General features: G+C 30.3%; 1 pseudogene; it reads right to left on the reverse strand.

Annotated features, from left to right (window-relative positions):
• Positions 1-552: 552 nt before the first annotated feature.
• On the reverse strand, positions 553-3734 carry LOC149519604 (uncharacterized; annotated as a pseudogene).
• Positions 3735-21322: the final 17588 nt, after the last annotated feature.

Below are 21322 nucleotides of genomic sequence, written 5' to 3' on the forward strand. Positions count from 1 at the left end.
ATCTTCATTATTTGTAGATTGAGAAATTAGTTCTTAAGATTCTTGCAAAGGCTCATGTTGTGAAGCTTCTGGATCTACAGGCACATGTTATTCTTCAAATTGTGTTTGTAGTTAAAAGCTAGAGGCACAAATTGCCCTAGTAATATTCAATCGTCTAGCTTTGCCATCTCAAGTCTAATAATACACAAAATATACTAAGTATAATATAACAAAGAACTTGATAATGGCAAACCATATAAAGCACAAAGTACAATTTAATATATCACATGATCACAAAAAATTAAGTAATTCAAGCTAGTAACACAAAAACAAAATATTAGTGAACTATGTTTCACATTGCCAAACTTTAATAACAATTTAAACTATTACATAGAATTAAAAAATGTCTTCCTCATTATGTTCATCTATGAGATATTCTTATACATGCTCACTTTTCATCTTTGGTGTGACCTCTATTCCTTCATCATCAACTTCACTTCTAACCCAATTTAAAGTATCATGTATGTTTGAAGTATCATGTGTGTCATCAAATTCAACATGAATTTCTCCATTTTATTGCTTTTTATATAAGGATAATTCATCACCCATATCAAATACATCTCTAAGTTTTGCATGCTTGACAAGAACCCAATCACTATGTCTTTCATCCTTCACATAAAAAACTTTCTTAGCTTGTGATGCCAAGATAAAAAGATCATGAACCAAATTAGTTCCACTATGAGCTAAATGTGAAAATTTCACTAGAGTGAAACCAAATTTATCCTTCTTGCAACCTCTATTTATATCAATCTAATCACATTTGAATAACACAACTTTCATTCTACTAGTATAATTCAACTGAATGATGTCTTTTAAAACCCCATAATAGTTAATTTTCCCTTTAATAGGTTGTGCATCTCTTGTACTTACATAACTCATCATCTTGGTTGTTATAACAACCCCACTATTTTGAGTTTTCAAGTATCTCTCATGTGCCTTCATATGAAATCTAAAACTATTAACGACAGAACCAGTGTATTTCCTAACAATATCAATTAGACCACGAGCAAGCCATCTAAGTTTATCTATGATGTTTGCATCTCCTTGTTGATCCAAATTGGCAATCTATCCAATTTCATATTTGGTTAAAATAATAATCTACCTATAAAAACTTTAATTACATATTTCAAACCATGATGTACAACTTACATGATCATAAAATCAATCATGAAAAGTTTCACTTTTCAACTTTTCTATCTCATATGACGTAAACTGAGACTAATTATGTCTTTTAAGAAATTGCTCATGTTTTCTACATGAAAAAAATTCTTAGAAGACTATACAATATACTACAAAAGAAAATTATCAAGTATAATATGCATGTAGATAAGTAATCTTACTTTATAAAATGAGCAACCTCAACAGAATTAAATAGCATATATCGATGTGCTTGAACCAAAGTTATAGCATCAAGTACAATTCATGAGACCTTTTTATGCTAGTTAACATTAAAACCTTTACGTTTTAATATTCCCAATGGTCTTCTTCCTATAGTATAAAGAATGGATATTTCTTTCTCTACAAAGAGATTCTTGTCTTTATTTTAGATGGGTTGAATAAAAATAGTTTTCATCCCATCAAAGTATATTGAATAAAAAGTTATGCATTCATTTGCTAAGTACCATTCTGTAATTAAACCTTTAAGACAAGCTCTATTGTGCACATATGACATAAGAGTAAGAAGAAACCTACATAAATGAAAGTTTAATAGAAAAGATCATTAGCAAACATCCTATTGAATTTTAAGTAAAAAAATCTATAATACTTTAAGATATACCTCTTATAAGATACATCCACCGATAAATGACTAGATCGGTAATTTTTGCTTTATTTACTAAATGGATAACTAAATGTATCATTATTATGAAAAAATATAGAGGAAAAATCTTTTTCATTTCACATAAAATTGATGCAGCTTGAGACTCAAGTAATTCAAGCTTATGTTTTTCGAAAACTTTAGAACAAAGTTCTTTAAAAAAAGGTACATAAATCAATAAGAACTAAGCACACTTTATCAGGTAAAGACCACGTATTGCTATAAGAAGGAACTCTTGCATTAAGAGATGACAATTATAACTTTGGAGCCCTACTAGCTTTTGTTGTTTAAGTTACACACGACATGAGATATTTAAAGAGTATTAATCTAGAGTTTTCATTTCTTAGAGAATCTTTAAAAAAGAATTTTTTTCAATTAAGCTCATTTGATATAAAGCTTGAGGTAAGTATTGGGTGTTAGTGCTAGGACGAGTATTTGGATGAAGAACACCCCTTATACCCATTTCTACAAAGTCAAGTCACACTTTGTAGTTATCCATTGACTTCCCTTTTTGCCTAATCAATGTACCAAGAATGTTATCACAAATATTTTTTATATGCATCACATCAAGATTACGATACAGTAAAAGATATTTTTAATAAAGTAATGTGAACAAAATACTCTTCCTCTTCCATGGCCCATCTTCATTACCATTCCATTATTCCAACTGTCTTAATACTTCACTCCTAAATGGTGGTGAAAGAGCATTTCTAAATTTTCAAGTGTTATCAATGAGTTTTTATCATTTTAAAACCTAAGATTAGGTTGCAATCACCTATGATGGCACATATAACAATACTTTCTACCATGTTGTAACCACTTAAATGTAGAATCAAATTTATAGCAAGGACATGCATACTCTCCTCTAGTACTCCACCTAGACAAATTGACATATGCTAAAAAGTTGTTAATGGTCCAAATTAATGTTGCAAGCAGTTAAAAGTTTTCATTTTTTAAGGCATCACAAGTCTGAACACCAACTTTTTAAAGTTCTTACAACTCTTCTACCAAAGGTTGTAGGTATATATCTATATTGTTTCCAAGACCTTTTGGATCAAGAATAAGTGGGAAAAGAATAAAGTTTAGGTGTTTCATGCACATTCATAGAGGCAAGTTATCAAGTATTAATATAATAGGGCAAGTGCTATGTGTCACACTAATAGTTTTGAAAGGGTTAAAGCCATTAGAAGCTAATCCCAAGCAAATATTACAAAGGTGAAAGGAAAACTCAAGATATCAAAAATCTAATTCTTTTCAAGCTAAAGAATCTGCAAGATTACTTCTACGTCCTTCTTTAGTACGCTCATATTCATGCTAAGTCATTAAAGGAGTAGTTTTTGAATACACAAATAACCTTTGTAGCCTTGGAATTAAAGGAAACCAACGTAAAATCTTAGCAGTTTTTTTTTTTTAACACTATATCTTCAAGATCATTTTCTACATCATTCAACCCCTTTTTGCACCTAGAAGTGCCAGATTTTGAACATATTTCTTCATTTGCCTTATCCTTCCAAAACAACATGCCATCATTGGGACAAGCATGGATTTTTTCATATCTTAAACTTAAGGCAGAAATCATCTTTTTTAATTCTTAATATGACCCTGGCAATGTATTACCCTCTAGCAGAGCAAGTTTCAAAACCTCTAACAATGCATTGAAAGATTTATTTGTCCAACCATTAAAACACTTAATGTGAAACAAATAGATTACAAAGGAAAACTTTGTGAAGTTTTTGCAATTTGGATATAGTTTCTTCTCTTCATCTTTAAGTAAACCATAAAACTTATCGTTATCAATTCTATGACCATGGTGTTGCTCTCCACTAGTATCTCTAGGTTGTATGTTACCCATATCAATATTCATAGCTCTTTCAACCATATATCATATAATAAATCATGAATGTTAAGACCTTGTCCTCTTTCTTCGTCATTAATTATTCCAGTAGATAAACTTGTATCCAAAACCTTCACGTGAAATACTTATAAAAAATATCCTTTGAGAAAACCATGACATATTATGTGATCAAATGCATCTTTCCTACAAACTCTAAATGTGTTAACACTTTTAACACAAAGACACTAAAAATTTCCATCTTCAGATGATATTGTAAAGGCAAAGTCTAAAAAACTAGTGACTCCTTTTATGTATTCTTCATGAGCTCTTGACATGAGATTTATCCATGCCTTACCATAGAATATAAAATGATTTGCCCTAGGAATAAAATTATATTAATTTAAAAACTTAAATTAAAACAATAGCATCTAATTTAAGCACTAAATCAAATTTGACTATGTAAGCATAATGTAACATTTTCATTAAGAATAATATTTCAAACGTACTTTTATAATTAAACTTATGTATTTTTAGGAATAGCATAACCAAGATCAGTTTTGATTGGATAAACAAAAAAGAGGTAGAGGATAGAAGTAAAGTAACTCACAATTGTAAAAGGACAAAATCTGGGCAGCTTGTAAAAACTGTGTAGAATGAGGGATTTTTGCAAGGAAAACAAAGCTTTAAAGCTTGAAAATTTAAACAAGGATTTTAGCTACAAAGTTAAAAAGATCAAAGGCAAGAGAGAGTGAGATAAGATAAGCTTCATGCAAGGTAAAGACTAAAAGGCAAAGTAAGGACGGTGGGAACAAAATTTTTACTACTTTCGTTTTAATAAGTTTAGATTTTTTAAAAAGGTTTTCATTCCCAAGATGTGGGAGCATAAGGTAAGGACAGTGGATTATTGAAGGTATTTTTTTGCTAGGAAATACCTTGAATAATCTCTAGATAATGGATTATTCCCATCAATTTTTTATTGAGGATTATTCGAGGCATTTTTTGCCAAAAACGCCTTCAAGAATTCACTCTATTTTTTATGCAATGATTAATCAAGGCATTTTAGCTTGAAAATGTCTTGAATAATCCTTTATAAAAAATTTGAATAGGGTTATTGAAGGCATTTTCGGCCATAAACACCTTGAATAATCCTCTTAGATTTTTTATGAGTGGATTATTAAAGGTATTTTTTACTAAAAATGCATTCAGTAATCTTTTTTTTTTTTGTAGATGAGATTATTGAAAGCGTTTTTTTACTAAAAATGCCTTTAATAATCCCTTTCATTTTTTTAGATGAGATTATTGAAGGTGTTTTTAGCTAGAAAACATATTGAATAATTTCTTACAAAATATTGAATGGGATTATTGAAGGCGTTTCTAGCTAAAAACGCCTTGAATAATTCATGGATTATTCAAGGCATTTTTGGCCAAAAACACCTTATATAACCTACAAATTATTCATTCATTGAGGATTATTAAAGGTATTTTCTATCAAAAATACCTTCAATAATCTCAACATTTTTTTGGTAATATTCAAGACGTTTTTGCCTAAAAAATACCTTCAATAATCCCCTTCAATTTTTATGATAGGATTATTAAAGGTTTTTAGCTAGAAAACGTATTGAATAATCCTTTACAAAATATTGAATGGGGTTATTGAAGGCATTTCTAGTTAAAAATGCCTTGAATAATTCATGGATTATTCAAGGTATTTTTTGCTAAAAATGCCTTATATAACCTATGAATTATTCATTCAAAGGGGATTATTTAAGTGTTTTCTGTTAAAAACACTTTTAATAATCCCATCATTTTTTTTGAATATTCAAGGTATTTTTGCCTAGAAAATATCTTAAATAATCCCCTTCAATTTTAATGATAGGATTATTGAAGGCGTTTTTAGTCAGAAAATACCTTAAATAATCTTTTACAACATATTAAATGGGATTATTAAAGGTGTTTTTGGCTAAAAATGCCTTGAATGATTCATGGATTATCCAAAGCATTTATTGCCAAAAATGCCTTCAATAACCCCATGAATTATTCATTTAGAAGGGATTATTCAAGATGTTTATGGCAAAAAATACCCTGAATAATCCCTTTCAATTTTTTAGAGGGGATTATTGAAGGTATTTTTGTCAAAAATGCCTTCGATAATCAACGATTTCTTTTTTGGATTATTCAAGGAATTTTTTCCTAGAAAATGCCTTGAATATTCCATCAAAAAATTGAAGGCATTTTTTTTGGTAAAACGCCTTCATTGATCATTTTTTAAATTCATTCCCCTATTTTGAACTTTGGAATCCCAAACTACTATTATAGAGAATGATTAAAAGCTACATTACAACCAAACCAAAACCCCTAATCCCATTTAGCTTGTCTTTTGGTTTCTTTATCTCTCTCGTTGCCATCAACCTTCAACAACTTAATGCCATGCACCTCTCTTTTTATTAGTATGTCCTTATTTGATTTGTTTTTTTGTATTATTTATATTCTTTGATATAGGTTTTTTTTTTTCATTCCTTACCATATTTTTTTTTATTCATTCTACTGTCACCTTAGTCGTCCAATCACCTTTCATTGCACGTATAATGTTTTTGTGTAGTTTGGTTTAAACATTGTGGTTTGCTTAATGGTATTGTGGAAATTGTATGTATTTTTTTACTCATCATTTGTTTTGCATGAAACTTTTATTTAAGGTGGGAATCACAATATGGCTTGTACTCATAAAATATTATTGATTTGAAGATGTTTTATATATATTGGTGTAGTAACTGTAGTATGATATTGGTTGTATTTTATTATGTACTGTGTGAAATTTAGAGAGATAATTTGGTGTATTTCGTATAATTATGATCAAAATCGTAGGTATTATGAAAACCAAAAAATTCTTCTCCTGGTACTGAACATGAAAAAGACACATCTATAGTGAAAAAAAAAAAAAAGCAAGGGGATGACATAAACATATTAAAGTGATTGACATGAAAATTCACATCAAATTCAATCAAAATGGGTAGCCTGTGTCTGATGGAGCTACCAAGTTGGCTAGTCATATTGAAGTGATTGTCCATAGTAAATTTTTATTACGTACCATAATTGGTGACAAGTTTTTGATGATCTAAAGGATCGTATATGAAAGTCAGTTGTGATATGTTTATACAACTATTTTATAAAATTTGTTAAATGATCATTTAATTGAAATTCAATGTGTTCATACTAATTGTGTTAAATTTTTTAGGAATGATTTGACATCCTAATTGAATGTAAAAAGCTTGTATTGCAATCGGTTGGGACCGCATTCAGAGACTTTAAAAGCATATTGATAACTCAATATATTTTATCGTTTGCTGATCATAGTGGTGTGTTGGCTGTTCCACCTTTTTCATATGAAAATGTTATAAGTTATCATGATTGGATGATTTTTGTTCGAGATCGACTATCAAAAGATTTTTCGATATGCATACCTATTACAAAAAATTGTTTATAAGATTTTATGTAATATATTCAATATCTTAATATATGATTCATGTTATTTCTTTCTTTCTAGAAAATCAAAGAATAGCAAAGAACATTTCGGCCAAGCAAGTATATCACCATCAGACATCGAGAAAAGGTTATGCAAATGTCAAGTATGAGCTTATGAGTATTCACACACTTGTTTTATACTCATAAATGAATATTTATGAACATTCATTTAATAGATTCCGATTCTTATAATACGATAATTTATTAAGAATCAGCTAGCTCTGGCATCGATGTTTCTAGATGGAATGTATGAAAATAAGGACATCTATAGAATGATGGATCGTTTGTAGATGAAGCAACTGAAGAAATGGCTTAAAAGATTGTATGTATAACTGCTCATTATATCACATATGATTGGCTTTGTGCTTGTATGCATGACTTTATACTTGCATAGATTTGTTGTTATGGCCCATCTTATTATTGTCTTTCAAGATTATTATACTACTAAATTTAAATCTGATAAATTGACAACCCATTATGGTGAAGATCCATTATCTTTAGCATTATGAGCGAAAGAAAGACATGATCAAGTTCGTGAGGTTGGTAAATTTGTGTTGCCATCAAAATTCTTTAGTAATCAACCCAAAACCCCTCAAATGATGAATGCACAATATGAAGCAATCATTGAGCAACAACAGCAAAGACTTGATGACCAAGAGCAACGCCTAAATGAGCAACAGCAATGACTCGCAACTTTAGAGGTGATGTTGGTAGCAATGCAGCCTAGCATACCTGTAAGCCAATCAGATAGTATCATCTAGCTAGAACAAGCTTCCTTTGTAAGTCAGGTAGGAAACCCAACCTCCGTTATTAACCATAAAGTATGATTTTGTTTATTCACTTAATATTTATTTATTTATTATATTTATTAATTTGGTTTTAATATTTATATTTCATTATATATTGTAGCAGGATGTTGGGACTCAAAGTATGGCCCTTGCTCAAGTTGCCATTAATGTGTTATCTAATTATTCACTTGATCATTTATCTGAAAGAAACTGCATTACCGTTGAGTCCAAGGATGGGTTATTTAATCATCCATCAAATGCTTACATCGGTGGGGATGAGGTTAAGGAATCTTGTAACTTGAATGAAATATCAGTTGTTGATATTATTGCTTATATGAAGTTAGCTTATAAATTTAAATATGCAAAGTCAATATGTATTAATCTATATTATGGTGTATTACTAACTAGTATTGTTAATTATTATCGTGCAAGTTCCTATATAAAGAGATCAAGGTGAGACAAATGACCTATAAATTCAAACTCATTAACCCCAATATTATTAGTGAGCAGAGTGGCACTGTCATTTTTTGTGGTCATCATATGACTCAATACATGCAAAAGCATGTGACTAATTTTTTCTCCCGTATAATGCTACGTAAGTTATATTTATACAAATAATTTTCCAACTTTACCTAAATCTGAGATGATGCCTAATCTAAGTATATCATTCTTATTATTTTGCAGTCATCATTGGCAAGTTATTGTGATTGATACCAATTCATTTATGCCACACTTATTTAATTTCGCTCAACCAACGGCAATGCCTAACCCCGATATTCAAAATTTTATAAAGAGCTATTACATGTTATTATATTATCTTCTATTTCTTCATAATTACTTTTATTTTTGTATTAAGTAATTTTTTTCTTTTCAATTTGGGAGAATGTCTGCAGATGATAAGAAAGCAAAGATAAATTGGGTTTCATTATCGGTAAATGTGAAATTTATTCTTTAATGCTAAGTTTGTTTAGATAAATGTTTCCTAAACCCACTAAATTTATTTTTCAGGTACCTCGTCAACCAAGATATACTGAATGTAAATGTTATGTCCTTCATTTTATGAGGGAGATAATTTTATATGATTTTATGACCACACCATTCAAAGTTAGTATTAATTTCATAAAATCGTTATATTTTCCAAAAAGAAAGCTAAATTATGTTCTCGTTTATTAACATTTACTTTTGATTTTTTTTAGTGGGAGAGTAAAGGAAGCTTCATGATAAACGAACTTGATAAAGTCCATAAAGAGTGGTGTGAGTATGTATTATCATTTGCTAAACTTTGAGGTTAGAGATTGTTGGTTAGGTGTAAATATATGCATTTCATTTTTTATAATGTTTTTAACATGCCATGTTGAATGGATAATTGAAGTTTCTAGATTGGGGTATTGGTTTAATATTATTGGTATATATTTGTTTATATCAATTGGTAGTTTATATGAATACACATATATTGAGTACAATTATTTAAAAAAAGTATATTTATATGGCAATGTTATCAGTTTTAAATTCAAATGTATAATCAATTTATTGAAATACTACAATGTTCGCAATGTAAATTTCAAAATGTAATTCATAATATTTCATATATAAGCTAAATATTTTCTAGGTATAAACCTACAACTAACTTCCATAAACGTCTTTAATAATCACCTCCCATTTTTTTTAGGATTATTCAAATGACAAATATGCCTTGAATAATCCCTTAGAAAAAATTGAATATTTATGTGACTATTTATATGAATATATTTGTATGAACATAGAAAAATATTTATATGAATATAAATACTACTATATATGTAGATTATTTATAATTTGACCTTCGATTTAGAATGATTTTAAAATTTTATGAAACCATATTAAAACTAAAATATTAATTAAAGGCATTTATGACAAAAAAACATCTTGAATAATCCTCTTAAATTTTTTTGATGGGATTACTAAAGGCATTTTTAGCCAAAAAAAACACCTTGAATAATCTCTTACAAAATATTGAATAGGGTTATTGAAGGTGTTTCTGGCTAAAAATACCTTAAATAATTCGTGAATTACTTAAAGCATTTTTGGCCAAAAATGCCTTTTATAATCCCCTCAACAAAATTTTTTGCATGGATTATTAAAGGCATTTATGGACAAAAATGCCTTCAATAATCCCCTCCAAATAATTTTTTATGGATTATTGAAGGCATTTTTGGTCAAAAACGTCTTCAATAATCATCTCAATAAATTTTTATAAGGGATTATTGATTGCATTTTTTATCAAAAATGACTTTAATAGTCCCCTTAACAAAAGTTTTTATATGGATTATTGAAGGCATTTTTAGCCGAAAACACCTTTAATATTCTCTCTCCAAAGTTTTTTGAATGGATTATTAAAGGCGTTTTTGGATTATTAAAGGTGTTTTTGGCCAAAAACGCTTTCAATAATCCTATTCAATTTTTTGTAAGCCAATAATTTTTTTGTTTTGATCCTATACTGATGGTTACATTAATAATCATCAATATATAACATATTTATACTGATGGATAGTCATATACCATCAGAAAAAGTTTATTTATACCGATGGTCAAATAAAATGTTAGTATAAATATGGTATATTCATAACGGTATTAAAAATCCATCAGTAAAAATCTCTTTTACTGACGAAATTTAACCATTAGTAAATAATTCATACAAAAAAATTTTTGTGTGGATTATTGAAAGCGTTTTTGACCAAAAAAACCTTCAATAATCCCTCTCCAAAATTTTTTGAATAGATTATTGAAGGCATTTTTGACAAAAAACGCCTTCAATAATCCCTTCCAAATTTTTTGTAAGCCAATAGTTTTTTTGTTTTCCTATATTGATGATTATGTTAATAACCGTCAGTATATAACATATTTATACTAACGGATAGTCATATGCCATCAAAAAAAGTTCATTTATACCGACGGTTAAATAAAATGTTAGTAAAAGTATGGTATATTCTGACGATATTAAAAATTAGTCTGTAAAAGTCTTTTTTATTGACGAAATTTAACTGTCAGTATAACTAAGCATCAGTATATGAAAAATATTTTATAGTGTTATTTTATTCGTTATGTCAACAATCACAATAAATGTGATATTATCGAAAATGTGACCATGACCATAATTTTAAATCCCTACTCTCGATCCCAATCCAGCAGTACCCCCTTTTATGGAAAAATGTGAGTTTGCAAAAGAATCTCTCCTTGTTCTTTTCTGTTTTTATTTGACAAAAAAATTCAAGAGTTCTAGCCACAGTCAGATAATACACAAATGAAGGTGGTGGTGGAGGGTGTACTTGTCATAAACAAAGTTCTTGTTGCTTTTGATATGTAGGATCTGATTATTCATCTTTGGGAAGGTGTCGATTTCTACAAAGTAGAGATTTGCAGACTTTGAGAGGAATTTGGCCATTGTCGATATGGATCCAAATGACTGTTATATTTTTTTCTACAACATTAATTAATATGTTTGGATTTCTTGATTATGTAAATTTTTCTTAGATTAATGTATTGTTTAATAACTCTGCATTTATTTTGAAACATAGCATTTTAGCCTTGTGAATTGGGTATTGTTTAGACCTGGCAATTTGAAATACAATATGGTAATATGATATGAAAACATTACGAATAAAAGACATGAAGATAACACAGCTTAAAATTTTAGAAAAACCATAAATAAGTTTAATAAAACAAAAAAAATTGTATTTTATTTTTTATATTGACACGAACTATGACACGCAATTTTCATATAAAATACAACCTGAATTGAGTATTTTACCCAGCATGGTACACGAATTGCCAAGTCTTTAATGAATCTGTGTGTTTTTGTTTTTGAGGACTTTTACTTTTTTGTGTTTATATAATTTTAGATTTGATTGTTGTATATGTTATTTTTATTGTTATTATTATTTTGAAAAATATAGTATTTATTAGGTTTAAATAATACAAAATTTTTGTAATAAATCTTAATTCGATTTCGAACTAAAATAATCGAGCTAGAAGCAAAATGTGAAAGTCAGGCTTATTCTTGATATGGTAAATGAACCTAATTGAATGAGTTCGAATAGCTTGATTTCTATTTTGAATTAAGCTTAAGCTAAAAAAATAAAACTCAATAGGGTTCGATTTGAATTTCAAACTTCAAATTCAGAGTCAAGCTTGAGCACAAGTTTTTTACTATATCAACTCAAACTTGATCGATTACACTTTTAGTACGGAGTCTATTTTAGACACTTAATGTTATTTGTTATTGTTTTACTAATAATAAAGGTCAAATTATGCTCTTAATCCATGTACTTACATAAAAATGCGGATATAATGCTTATACAATTATTTGAAAAAATTGAGTCCATATGCTTTTTGGAATTTTAAATTTCAGTCCAAATATTAACAAAATTTATTTTCAACAATCAACTTTGTTGACAAGGATTTTACTTGTCAACGAGGCATTGATCAACATAACAAAGGTAGAATGAACGTGTTTAGCCAGTCGATGATGTGAAATTTTTTATCCATATGGATTTCTTTGTTTTTTCTCTAAAAATAGGTTAGATTTTAGACATTTTTCCTTTCTTCAATTCCTTGTTAGGAAATTTTTTTAAAAAATAGTAGCCTCATCACCCATTTGCTTCAATTTTATTTTATCTCAAATGGCACCGTCGTTCTCAACCAAATACTTTTTTTCCTTTTTTCATTTTTTTTCTCTTAAAGCTTCAAAAGTTATCACTAATTAACCCAAAAAAATAAACATAAGACCACAAAAAAAAAAAAGAGAAAAAAAAGGTATCTTTGTTCCTAAGCCTCCTAACACTAGACCACCCTAAGCTAATTCCAACCAATATTGTAATCCCCCACAACCACCATTGTGAACCACTCTTTTCCAGCAACAACCATACCATAATCAAATTCAAAAAAAATCATACAAAAAGACTCCACTAAGTTCTACCTCAAAACCTGCTTATCTTTAATCAAGAACCACCATCACAACCATATCAAAATCACCAAAACCCGAAATCTCTACAAAAAATTAAAAGCACGCTTTCATCCAAAATAAACAACAATAATAAAAAAAAAACACAATAAACAACAAAAATTTACAATAAGAAAATAAGTAAATTTTAAAGTTTTAGTTTCAGGGATGATACTGTTTAACTCAATAACTATCACTCAAGAAAAAAAAATGAAGTTTGAGTTCTAGAAATTGAGGTTTATGGTAAAGAAGAAAAATTTAGAGAAGAAGAATTTGAGAGAATTTAGAAGATAAGAAGAAAATGAAATTGTAGAAGAATGTCATATGTGTTATTTCACAGCCCCATAATCTTTATATAGCTTGTGGAATCCTTTACAAGCACTTCATTGTTAGCTCATAATACCCACTGTAATTGACTTTGTTGACCATAATAGAATTTTAACAGAATTGGTCAACTAATTGTTTTGTTAATTAACTACTAATTGACTTAGCTCTTGCTTTGGCCCGTAACAATACCCTCCCCTAAAAAAAAATCCTTGTCCTTAAGGATTGAAGCAAGGAAATTTATAACTCGAAGGTCTCCCAAGTGGCGTATTTAGGAAAATAGTTACTCCATTGAACTAGCACCTCTGTTATAGCTCTCTATTTCCTCCTAGTCATCTTGCAATCCAAAATAGCCACTGGCCTCCTTAGCAAGCACTCCATCAACATCCACCAAAGGAAGGTGACACTGGACAGGCACATTGCCTACATGTTCCTTTAGTTGCAAAACATGAAACACAGGGTGAATCTTAACCTCAGCTGGCAAGTACAATTTGTAAGCAATGGTACCAACCTTCTCCACCACCTTATAAGGCCCAAAATATCTAACTGCTAACTTGGAACAATAGCAAACAATAACTGACTACTGCCTATAAGGTTGAAATTTGACATAAACCCAGTCGTGAATTTTTAACTGTTTATTAAAACTATGCTTATCAGCCTATTGTTTCATTCGATTCTGAGCCTTATCCAAATGAAATTTCAAAAGTTAGATAATGGCCTCCCTGGCTTGTAAACTTTTGTTAACCACCTAAACTTTGGAATCACTAGGCAAATAAGATCTATGTGTTGAAGCTGGTTGTCCATAAACCATTTCATAAAGAGTTTGTTGAATAGATGAGCAGAAACTAGTATTATACCATCATTCTACTGAAAAAATCCACTTGGACCACTATTTAGGAAACTCCCTGTCATGCACCATAAGTAAGTCTTCAAACATTGATTGACCACCTCTATTTGACCATCTGTTTGAAGAAAATAGGTAGTGGATAACTGTAACTCAACACCAAGTAACTTGAACAACTCCTTCCAAAATAGACTAGTAAAAACCTTATCCCGATCAGAAACGATTGAATTTGGCACACCATGGAGCTTGTACACATGGTCTAGGTATGCTTGGGCATCAGTAAGTGCAGTAAAAGGATGAGCCAACAACATAAAGTAAACATAGTTACTGAGTCGATTAACCACCACCATAATCACATTTTTTTTTTCCAAATGATTTAGGAAGACCTTTAATAAAGTCCACAGAAATAGCAGACCAATTTCTATTAGGAATAGGCAATGGCTGTAGCAATCCTGGATAAGCACTATTGTCGTACTTATTCAATTGACAAATAGAACACTCCCTAACAAATTGTTGAACTGTCTTTTTTATGCCTTTCTAGTACGCAACACTAGAAATTCTCTACATTGTAACTGTTACTTTAGAATGGCTTCCCTCTATCGAGTTGTGAAAATACTTCAATAAATCTATCCTCAACCTCGAATCATTTTTTACGATTAACTTGCCCCTCTTTCTCAGCTGACCTGCTTGCCGTGAATAATTTGGAAAGAGATCATAAGTGTTTTTGATTTTATGTAACAAATGAATAAGATCAGAATCCTTAAGCCATGAGTCACGAATTCTGGACAACAAATATGTGCTCACCAAAAACATAGCACAAAGGTTGGCAGCAGGAACTCTAGATAAAACATCTGTAGCTTCATTGGACGAACCTTTCCTGAAAATTAACTCATAGTCAAATCCCATCATCTTTATCACCCACTATTGCTGAGCAAGAGTGTTAGTTTTTTGATCCAATAGAAACTTAAGGCTTTCATAATTGGTTTTAGTTTGAAAGCATCCCAATCAAATAGGCACTCCATTTTTTAACAGTCACTAGTATGGCTAACGTCTTTTTTTCATACACTGACAATATAAGATGTTTAGGGGAAAGAGCCTTGCTAAAATAAGCAATAGGTTTTCCTTGCTAACTTAAAACAGCTCCAATACCACAACTAGTTGCATCAGATTCAACCATAAATGTAGAGTTGAAATCCAGCAAGGCTAACATAAGAGCAGATACCATGGCCTATTTCAATTTCTCAAACGCCACTTGAGCTGATTCTGGCCAATGAAAATTATTCTTCTTAAAAAGATCAATAAGTGGTTTTGCAATCTGACCATAAGCCCTTATGAACCTACGATAATAACCAATTAATCCCAAAAATCCCCTTCACTCCTTAGTGTTTTGAGGAACTGGCCACTACAAGACACATTTAGTCTTTGTTCCATTCATTTCCACTCCCTTGCTATGGATTATATGGCCCAGATATTCAATCTTTGAGGCCCCAAAATTGCACTTGGATAGCTTAACATACAATTGGTGTAAAAGTAACACTTTGAACACTTCTTGCAAATGATGTTAATGATCCACCCAATTGGAAGAATAAACTAAGATATCATGAAAAAAATACCATGATAAATCTCCTAAGAAATGGCTGAAATATGTTGTTCATGAGACCTTGAAAGTAGAAGGGACGTTTGTCAATCCAAAAGGCATCACTAAGAACTCACAGTGCCCTTGGTGTGTCTTGAAAGCTATCTCATGAATGTCAACAAAATCCATCCTTATCTAGTGATGACTAGACCTAAGATCCAGCTTTGAAAACCAACAAGCCTTAGCCAACTCATCTAGCAGCTCTTCTACTAAGGGAATAGGAAATTTATCTTTTAGAGTCATTTTGTTGAATTGTCTATAATCTACATAGAGGCACCATGACCCATCTTTCTTCTTAACCAACATGACAGATGAGGCAAAAGGACTAGTGCTATCCTGTATAATACTAGCCTCTTTCATTTTAGCCACCATCTTTTCTATTTCATATTTTTAAACCATGGGATACCTATAGGGCATGAGCTTGACTGTATAAGTCTCATCTTGAAGAGGAATAGAGGGTTGTAGCTCAGTGGTAGTTTCAAACAGCTTGGAATACTAACTTAATAAGTTATTTAGGTCCTGAGGCATAATAAGAACTTTGCTTCTTGCATTGAACCTTCTTGATTAGGCCTCAAATTAAGACCAGTAGGCAATATTAATCCACCAATCTTCCTCTACTTAGTAAGTTTAGCTATTTGTTTCTTGCCAACTAACTGCATTTGAGTTGTTTGCAACCCTGAATAATAACCCAACTATTGTCTACCGTAAACTGCATATTAAGTAGGCCAAAATCCCACACAATCAACCCAAGAAACTATAGTCAATGTACCCCCCAACACTGCACTACAACCCTTCAAAGGCAGTATTCAAAAGTTTGTTTGCTGCACCAACCTTTATGTTTCCCACAACAACTCCCTACAAATGTCTTTGGTTACAATTTGATTGCCATTGGCTATCGTTATAGTAGTACCTCTTATTGTTGAAGTATTACGGCCTAACTTCTTTTGAACAATCTAACTTAAGAAGTTATGAATGCTGCCAGAGTCAACTAACATAACTACCACTTAGTTATTTATCTTCTCCTATATTCTCATAGTTTGGTGTCCTTTAGCACCGACTAATGCATGTAAAAAAATAACAGGCCTAATCAGTTCCTCATCGTAAACAAACCCTAATTACTCCAAGTTTTCAGTGCAATCACAAAATTCTTCTATCTCTATACAACTATTACCTGCATCTTCAGTTAGCATTTGATATAGCTGGGATCACGTACATCTGTGTCCTGCAATGAACTTAGCTCCACACCACATAGAAAGACCATTTCTCTTTCTTTCATCTCTTTCATCCTTGGTAAGTATTCGATTATTGGTTTTAACCATGGTTGTTTCATGTTTTGCGTTTGTAGGCTTATATGTATTAAATGGAATAACATTCTTGATAGGTTATTGATAGGTGAGAAAGAAATATTTAGGGGTTGGTAAGAAAGGTGGTAGTGTGGATTGGTTTAAGAAAGGGTTTGTACTTACTAAAGTAGGTGCTGTAAGTGGAGTTTTGTAAGGTATGAATGACTTCTTGGGAATATCATAGATGAGAGATTCCATTTTTTTAGCCAATCCATAAGCTTGGGTAAGGGATTTTGGGTAAAACATTGAAATCTCAGGCTTTAGATTACTAAGAAAAAATGCTTAGAGCATTTTTTATTAGTAATAATTAACAAATTTAACAAGCCTTCAAATTATTCATAGTAAGTGTCCACTATGGGCTAAATACTCAATTAAGGATTTAACATTTGCATGATTTTCAATTGAGGATCTTAACTTTAATTTGGTTCAATGTAAGATATAACGTTTTTGAATTTGTTCAAATAAGGCCTTCTATTACAACTGTGATTTACATGTGAAAAAAAAAAAGTGTGAATCACTGTTTTGTAATATAATGAACAGTAAAAATAGCCAAAAATTATGTCTTTTCCAGCTTCTCTTCTCAAGCAAACTTTGTTTTCTTATTCTTTCTAACCGAAGAACAAATACTCAAAAATTAGTCTTTTTTTCCATTAATCTCACCATTGGTCTTCATCCTTCACCAGCAGCATAGCTTCTTCATGGCTAAAACCAGAATTTCTAGTTCAACCCTTCTTTTATGTTTTTATTTCTCTAAATCTCTAAATCGAAACCCAACTACAACCCCAAAAATGAAAAGCTCAAGAATCACAGAATCTCACTGCCAGATGCAAGGCTGTTCATTCTTTATTGCATTGCTAATCAATCAGCACTTCTTCTCTTTTCTAACTTTGTTTTAAAACCCATAAATTTGAAAAAAAATCAAACCTAGAAAAATTCTCTGCTGAGAAATTTTCAAAAAAAATCAAACCTAGAAGAAATTCCTAAAAAAAATCAAACCCAAAAAAACTTTGCTAAAAAATTCCCAAAAAGAATCAAACCCAGAAAAAACCCTTGCTAATGACTTCTAGAATCTTACTGCTGTGGTTGCTTTTATGTAGTAGAACCCCTTATTAGATCAATTACTTATTTGAGGTTAGTTGCTGATTGCTAATCTTGCTAATGATTTTGCTTTGTTGATTGCCTAACAAAAAAATTTTTCTTAGCACAAAAAACTTCTTAGAATAATTAATTTATTGTGTATTTTTCCTCTCTTCAAAGATTCAAAAATTTTGCCCAATTTTCATGCTTTTCAATGACTTAATTGTGAATTGCTACTGTCTAGTCTCATTTCTTTAATTGTTCAAGGCTAATTATTGTGTTTAATTTTGCTCTCTGGCTCTATATTGATCATCAATTCTTATTGTGTTCAATTTTTGTATTTTATTCATCAAAGTTAATGGGTTTAACAAAAAATGTTAATAGATAATAGACTTGACGGCTTGTGCAAGCCACAATCATAACTTAGTCCTTATTTGAACAAATTTGAAAATGTTATATCCTACATTGAATCAAATTAAAACCGAGATCCTTAATTGAGCAATCACTCAAACTTTCAATCCCAAATTGAGCATTTAGCCTCCATTGTGTGAGTGTGCTTAAAGACTACTAACTCTTGTATAAGATCAAAATGTTTATTTTCAATGAATCTAGTTTTCATTTCACCAACATAATGAGTCCAACTTACCTTATAGAGTGTTCTCTAGCTCCTCATGAATTTATAGTGCCACTACAGCACTCCCCTTTCCAATTACATCATCACCATCTGCACTTTTTCTCGTTCCTTCATTTAATCGACCTTAAAAAACTATTCCATTTTTAATAACCACCCTCTAAAATCATCACCATTAAATTTGAGGCATTCAAGCTTAGAATATTTTGTTGAAACCCTCTGTATCTGAGTTTCCATCTTTTCTTTTTCTTCATCTCTCAGTCTAATAGTCCGTTTCATGTCAGAAGAGCCAATGGCTACCTTGTCCCCCATCTCAACCCTTTTCAAAGAACCTTTGATTTTTTTCATCATTTGCACAAACAATTCGCATATCTCCAATCCTAATGTATCCAATCTTTCTTGAAACTCATTTATGATCTTGTTCCTCTATGTCTCTCTCACAATTATCAAATTACCATCCATTTTTTTTATTTTCTTTTGAAAATGTCCAATCTCTCTTTACAACCTCATGCCATCTATCATTGCCACGATCTCTAGCTCTAATACCAATGATATATTTAACTCAGTAACTATCACTCAAAAAAAAAAATGAAGTTCGAGTTCCATAACTTAAGGCTTCTGATAAAGAAGAAGAATTTAGAGTAAAAGATTTTGAAAGAATTTAGAAGATAAAAAAAAAATGAAATTGTAGAAAAATGTCATATGTATTATTTCATAGCCCCACAATCTTTATATAACTTGTGGAATCTTTTACAAGAGCTTCATTGTTAGCTCGTAATGCCCCTTGTAATTGACTTTGTTGACCATAACATAATTTTAACAGAATTAGTCAAATAATTGTCTTGTTAACTGATTTAACTCTTGCTTTGGCTCGTAATAGGAAATTTAGTGAGATTTTCAAATGAGAACCAAAAAAGAGAAAAGGAATATAAGAGAAAAAGAATAAAAAAACCATTATTAACAACAATGATAGCAGTGACTCATGGTGACAAGATGATTTAAAGGAAATAAAATTGATTAAAAGGTGGAAAAAAGGACGAGAAAGAAGACAATGAAAGTGCCAAAGACCACCATAGGAAAATAAAGCACAGATCGAGGCGTTAGTTTAGATTATTAAGGATTTTGGTGGAAGACTTTTCAGAAAAAATTTAAACCATTAGATGTGAAGAGGATTAAGTTAAAGAATAGCATTAAAGTAATTTCTACAAAAAATTTGATGCCAGTAATTAGCAACGACCAATGACGGTGGATGACAAACCAACACAATAGTCTGATATTAAGTTTTGGTTTCTTAATAGAAAGCTTAAAAGGTAGAGAAAGAATGTGTGAGTTAGAGAAAGGTGACAAAAAAATGAAATAAAAAAGGGTTTCAGCATGACCAACCCCACCATTAAGTCAACATCCAACTTAGCAAAGTTAATGGTAAAAAATACTCTCTTAGCAGTTTAATTGAAATTTAAAATCTCAAAAAACACATGGATTTAATTTCTTTAAATTATTATATAGAGATGAAAACCATAGTTTCACATAAATACGTAGATTAATAGCACAATTTGACCAATAGTAAATGCATATTCATTATTCTCACTGTTAAAAATGTTTCATCTTTTGTACTTAAAAATTCGTTACCAATCAACATGCATTTGACTTAGTGGCATGTTGCTCTCGGTGTTTAGAGGGTTGCCTAAGTTCATGGCATAACATTTTTTTCTAGCCAATTAAATCTTATAAATAATAAGGTCAAGTGAATCAAAGATATTGTTTCTTTAAAAGAAAATTGACCTTGACCCACTTTGCGACAATCCCCTCCAAACCAAATCAATTCTTATTTTAAGTCTTCTTTTGCAAATTGACCCTTATATTAGAGGGATGAAAAGAAAATCTACCATCAATATTTTATGAACATTATAAATTTGTTATTTAACCCTTGTGAGTGTGTTATAAAGTACAAATCCAAAAATTCGATCAATAAAAACAAAAATATAAAGTCATCACTAATCTTTTTTAACTAAGTATGATTAGTCACCTAAGTGAATTTATCCTTTTAAAAAAGTCCTAAGCTTAACTAAAGGTCTTTAAAAGAATAAATTCTGGTCTACTAATAAAGCTAGATCTAGAAGTTCGGTTATGTATAGAGAAGGTTAGAGCATTCCCATAACGCCTATCTTAGGGATAATATCAATTAATCTTATATTATCCTAACATTGGCCTTAATTTAATAATCTTATTTATTTATCTTTGTTGTTTATTAGTATTAATCTATACTATTTTTAAGCCTGTGCGATACACGGATATGCAATTATATATATAACTGAATTATATATAATATAACTAATAAATTTTATATAAAAATAAAAAGTTTGATGTAAGATAATGGAAAAATAAAAAACATTGTAGATCGATATGTAAATTTAATATAAAGAAAAATCCTTTGTATCATATCTCATCTAATAGTGATATTTATATAAAATTAAATAATGTTTGATTCCAAAT

The sequence above is a fragment of the Durio zibethinus genome, chromosome 3 (genome assembly GCF_047325235.1).
Source record: "Durio zibethinus cultivar Kanyao isolate XHJ-2024 chromosome 3, ASM4732523v1, whole genome shotgun sequence".
Taxonomy (NCBI): Eukaryota; Viridiplantae; Streptophyta; class Magnoliopsida; order Malvales; family Malvaceae; genus Durio; species Durio zibethinus.